General features: G+C 42.6%; 1 pseudogene; it reads right to left on the bottom strand.

Annotated features, from left to right (window-relative positions):
• Positions 1 to 1,196: 1,196 nt before the first annotated feature.
• Positions 1,197 to 2,828, bottom strand: LOC137630906 (uncharacterized; annotated as a pseudogene).
• Between the last annotated feature and the right edge of the window lie 2,398 nt (positions 2,829 to 5,226).

Genomic DNA, 5,226 nt, shown 5'->3' with positions numbered 1-5,226 from the left:
ATTTTTCGTGTGTTTTTTTTGTTACCCTTTATTTTTTGAAATAAGAAAGCATTTTATTTACATGAACACAGCAAATATCAAATATGTACAAGTATTACAAATATTTACAAGTGTCTCATCTCAGTCAGTGTCCTTGCTGGTAATAGCTTGATGAGCTGCATCCACAGTTGTTCCATTTTTGAAATAAAAGAAACGTTTATTTTTTGTGTGTATGTTTTTTTTTTGCCCTTTATTTTTTGAAATATGAAAGCATTTTATTTACATGAAAACAGCAAACATCGAATATGTACAAGTATCACAGTCCAATTATTTATTAATATTTACAAGTGTCTCATCTCAGTCAGTGTCCTTGATGGTAGTAGCTCCATGAGCTGCATCCACAGTTGTTCCATTTTTGAAATAAAAGAAACGTTTATTTTTCGTGTTTTTTTTGTTGCCCTTTATTTTTTGAAATAAGAAAGCATTTTATCTATATGAAAACAGCGAACATCAAATATGTACAAGTATCACAGTCCAATTATTTATTAATATTTACAAGTGTCTCATCTCAGTCAGTGTCCTTGACGGTAGTAGCTCCATGAGCTGCATCCACAGTTGTTCCATTTTTGAAATAAAAGGATCGTTTATTTTCCGTGTGTTTATTTTGTTGCCCTCTATTTTTTTTAAATAAGAAAGCATTTTATTTATATGAAAACAGCAAACATCAAATATGTACAAGTATCACAGTCCAATTATTTATTAATATTTACAATTGTCTCATCTTAGTCAGTGTCCTTGATGGTAGTAGCTCCATGAGCTGCATTCACAGTTGTTCCATTTTTGAAATAAAAGAAACGTTTATTTTTCGTCTGTTTTTTTTTTGTTGCCCTTTATTTTTTTAAAATAAGAAAGCATTTTATTTACTTGAAAACAGCAAACATCAAATATGTACAAGTATCACAGTCCAATTATTTACAAATATTTACAAGTGTCTCATCTCAGTCAGTGTCCTTGCTGGTTGTGGTACCGCTGTGTGGGGATACCCGATGGACTGGTGGGGTATTTAGTTCCTTGGAGGTGTACAGGAGTGAGGGTGACATGCCCTCTTCTAGGTTGTTCTCGATGGACCCCGGGGTCAGGAGTGGGAAGCTGAGTGGTGTCACAGGTGTCTTGAAAGTGGCTGACAGCTATGACACTGAAGATGTTGGTGAAGGAGCCTAGACAAGGGTGGCTGACGATACTGAAGTTGTTGGTGAAGGAGCTTGGACAAGGATGGTTGACGATACTGAAGTTGTTGGTGAAGGAGCCTGGACAAGGGTGGCTGACGGAGCAGGTGGCATCCCTGGTTGCCACTCCATGGTACATGGCCAGGAGGACTGGCCTGAAGACTCTGGGGACTGTGGCGGCATCCAGGTTAGAGGTGATGGCTGACTGGTTGGACGATGCTGCTGAGGCTGCTGCTGCTGCTGCTCTGGTGGTGCCTGCAAGGTTGCTGGTTGAGGTAGATGCCAGAACTGCTGTTGCTGAGGGGGGTGCCAAGGTTACTGCTGCTGTGGGCCTGGACAGGTCATGAGTGGTTGTTGATGTGGCTGCTGGAAGAGCTGACGCCGCTGCCTGTAGCGGTGTACAAGGTTGAGGCAGTCTATCTGGAATTCATGCCAGTAGTCCTCCGGGATGGCATGCATGTGGCCTTCCAGCAGGCACGAAAAATCTTGTACGATCTTGTGCGGGCCGGTGTACGAGCGGCTGGGCGCCAAGGATTCTGCTTTGGAGATGATATGAAACATACAAACATTGTAACAATTTAATACAGCATTTCAATGCAAGATACTGCACATTCCATGTCAAAAGCAATGGATGAAACTGGAATACAATCTACATGGAGACATTGGGATTCTTACATCTTGCACTACATTACTGAGGTGCATGTGGGTCACCCAGGTGTCGCCGATTGTGGTGTTTGGCTGTGTTGTTGGTGGGCTGGACCACTTCCCCTTGCCATTGCCCTTCCCGGTGCTAGTAGATGCTTGGCTGTGGGAACCTGTGGACCTCACTTCATCATCGTCTCCCTCACTGACCATCACTGCAGCTGACTCTGGGACAGCAAACTGCTCACTGGGGACTGTCTCTCCCCGGACAATGTGTTGTATCAGGAAAAACCAGGTCACCATGATCTAGTCGTCACGAGCACTCCTTTGGGATGGGCCAGCTCCACTCTTCTCCTTCTTCATAATCTTCCCCACCCTGGTTCTCAAGTTCTCGTAATGCTTCTTGCATTGTGCACCAGTGGCAGGAGGCTCCAGCTGCTCTTCCAGTCGGTCTCACTGGCTGTTCTTGGCTGCCACGTTGAGCCACTCCTTGTGCTTCTTGTCATACAGTGGGGGGTTCTCCTTCCCAAGGTCGGCCAACCTAAATTCCGCCTCTTCTGTCCAGCGGTAGTCAGGGATTTCTTTCTTGGACACCCGGACCCACTTCTTCTGCTTTCTCTCGTCCTCACTGGAAGGCTGTCTCTGGGTTTCGATTGGATCCTGCTGTGTCTCAGGGATCACGAGATCGAGACTTGATATTGATGAGTGAGGAGAATTATCTCTATCAGCGGTCTCTGCCTCTGTCCTGTTGGCTTCTGGCCTTCTCCCTCTTCCTTTTGTCAGCTTGGTTTTAGGCATGTTGTCTCTTTGCTGGTGAGCTCTGGAATGGCGAGCAGTGTTCAGGAAGCTCTATATATACCCCCGCACCGACGCGAGTGCCACTGTCGCGCAGTAGTCGTGAACTTCTCGTGAACTGTTTGTGAACTGTGCGTGAACTGTTCGTGAACTGTCCGTGAAATGATTGTGAACTGCTCGTGCCATACGCAAACTGTTTGTGAAGTGCGTAAACTAGTCGTGAACTGCTCGTGCCATCAATGTGTGAAATACACCTGACCATGTCTGTGGGAGGGCACGGCCACGCTGTGAGGCGCGCATATTTGTGAACATGTCGTCAACTACATGTGAATTCGACGTGAGCTGTTCGTGAACAATTTGTGGCAGTTTGTGACAGTCGTGGTATGGCACGCATTGCCACGCACTGGCACGCATCCTCCCGCATCGTCCCAACGAGATCACGACGAGTTCACGAACAGTTTGGGCATAGTTCACGACCCGGTCACGAAATTTTGTCGTTACCAAAATTTTGAACATTTTAAAATTCTCGTCACTACATGCCACGATGTCACGATGGGTTTACGAACACTTCACGCCAGTTTACGAATAGTTTGTGCATTAGCACAACTTGAGTCGTGACGATGTGTGCCACAAATTCGTGCAAGTGTCAGGGTGGCAAAAGTTACTACACGGTCTTAAAACAACTACGGTCCAAGAAAAAGTGGACTCTGATGATGAATTGGCATTTGCAGAGCTAATAAAATATATAGTGGAATGCCAAAGAGCTAATCCTGGAGGCATAGTTTTCAAACTGGCCGATCTTTGTTTGCTATATGAGCAGAGACTAAGTGATTTTTCATCAGCTGCAATAAAGGTAAAAATAACAAGATTGAAAGAGAAAATTCTATCTAAGCTGCCAGACCTACAGGCATACCAATAACTACAAATGTTGTAGTCATTGGTGTTTCATTGTTTGCAGACTTTAATATAGAAAGTCTATGGATTGCTTTTGGGAAAGGGAAGGATTTGAGATGGATCCCTTTACATGAAATATCTAGATTACTAGGGCCAAAAGCAAGAGGGTTGCCATTTTTTCACGCCTTCTCTGGTTGTGATACAGTATCTGCATTTGCTGGCAAAGGTAAGAAGTCGTGCTGGCAGGCATGGAATGTCTATCCTGAGGCAACAGCGGTTTTTACAAGACTTAGTTCGCCTCCAGATGATTTATCATCTTCTGACATGAGAGTGATTGATGAGTTTGTTGTGGTGATGTACGACCGCTCTAGTACCACAAACAAAGTCGAAGAAGCAAAATTTGAATTGTTTGCACGAAAACAGAAGCCTTATAATATCATCCCACCCTCTAGGGCAGCTTTAGTAGTGAGCAAGGTTTGAATTGTTTGCACGAAAACAGAAGCCTTATAATGCCATCCGACCCTCTAGGGCAGCTTTAGTAGAGCACGTGAAGCGAGCTGTACTGCAAGCGGGGCACATATGGGGTCAGTCTGTGGTTCGCATTATGAAATTATCTTTACCTGGAAGATGGGGTTGGCAAAAAGATGACAATGTTTGGACACCATATTAGACCAGCCGGCAGTCAATAGCAGCGTCATGTCAAAAGCTCTTAAAATATGGATGTAAAAGGATTTGTATTGGGAATTGTAAGTGCTATAGGTCAGGATTGCAATGCACACCATTATGCACCTATACATGAATCAATATGACTTTGTCAGTCTAATTTCGTGCATACGCTTTGCAGAATTTTCATAAAATGTTATTTACAGTGAATACTGACTTATATATAGATGTTTTCCCTCAAATATAGGCCACTGGTCATCAAAATTACTTCGTATGGTCTATTTGTCAAATTCTGAAATGGGATTTAGCCACCATTTTAAAAAATGTGGCAGCCATCTTATAAAGGGAAAAAATGGGTGGCTCATAGTTTTATTTCTTTAAGAACATCACAATGAAGCTTTGTGCAAAGTTTTATGCTCGTATCATGAAATGAACTATTTTTTCATGTATCCGCTCCACTAGGTTATTTACAGTACACGACCTCCACTGTCGTTATATCGTGTCCGTTCAGAGTATTCAACTTTTTATATCACGTATTGCTCATTTACTTTGAAATCGTCACTGTCTCACGAGTCATGTAAAATCTTCAGTTTCCTTTAGAAAGCCTTAATGTCTTCAATCATTCGGGTGTCTCGTGGGAGCTTATTATATAGTCTCAGGAAGTATTTTTAAAGGGCCTGGCACCTACAGAAGACATGAATCTAAGTTCTAAGAGTTTGAAACCATCTGTAACTATTCTCGTGTCGACACGATTTATTGGCTGCGCAATATGCACTAAATTTTCCTCCATTATTCCTATACAATATAAAAGAAACATTGTCTGCCTCTCACTTATTCAGCGCATAATCTTTGCTCTAATTACCTATATATTCATAAGGAACTAACGTATATTAAAAAAAATTACCTTACAATAATGGATTCACGTGCAATTTACTGATACCTACGTAGGGAAACATTAAGAAAACTTATGCTACTAACACGTGAAAAGAAACCAATTGGTCCTCGGAAAATATCTTCTTTGTTATTC

This window comes from Palaemon carinicauda, chromosome 1, assembly GCF_036898095.1.
Source record: "Palaemon carinicauda isolate YSFRI2023 chromosome 1, ASM3689809v2, whole genome shotgun sequence".
Classification (NCBI taxonomy): Eukaryota; Metazoa; Arthropoda; class Malacostraca; order Decapoda; family Palaemonidae; genus Palaemon; species Palaemon carinicauda.
Note: the sequence above shows the minus strand (reverse complement) of the source record. Positions and strands in the feature narration are given on the sequence as shown.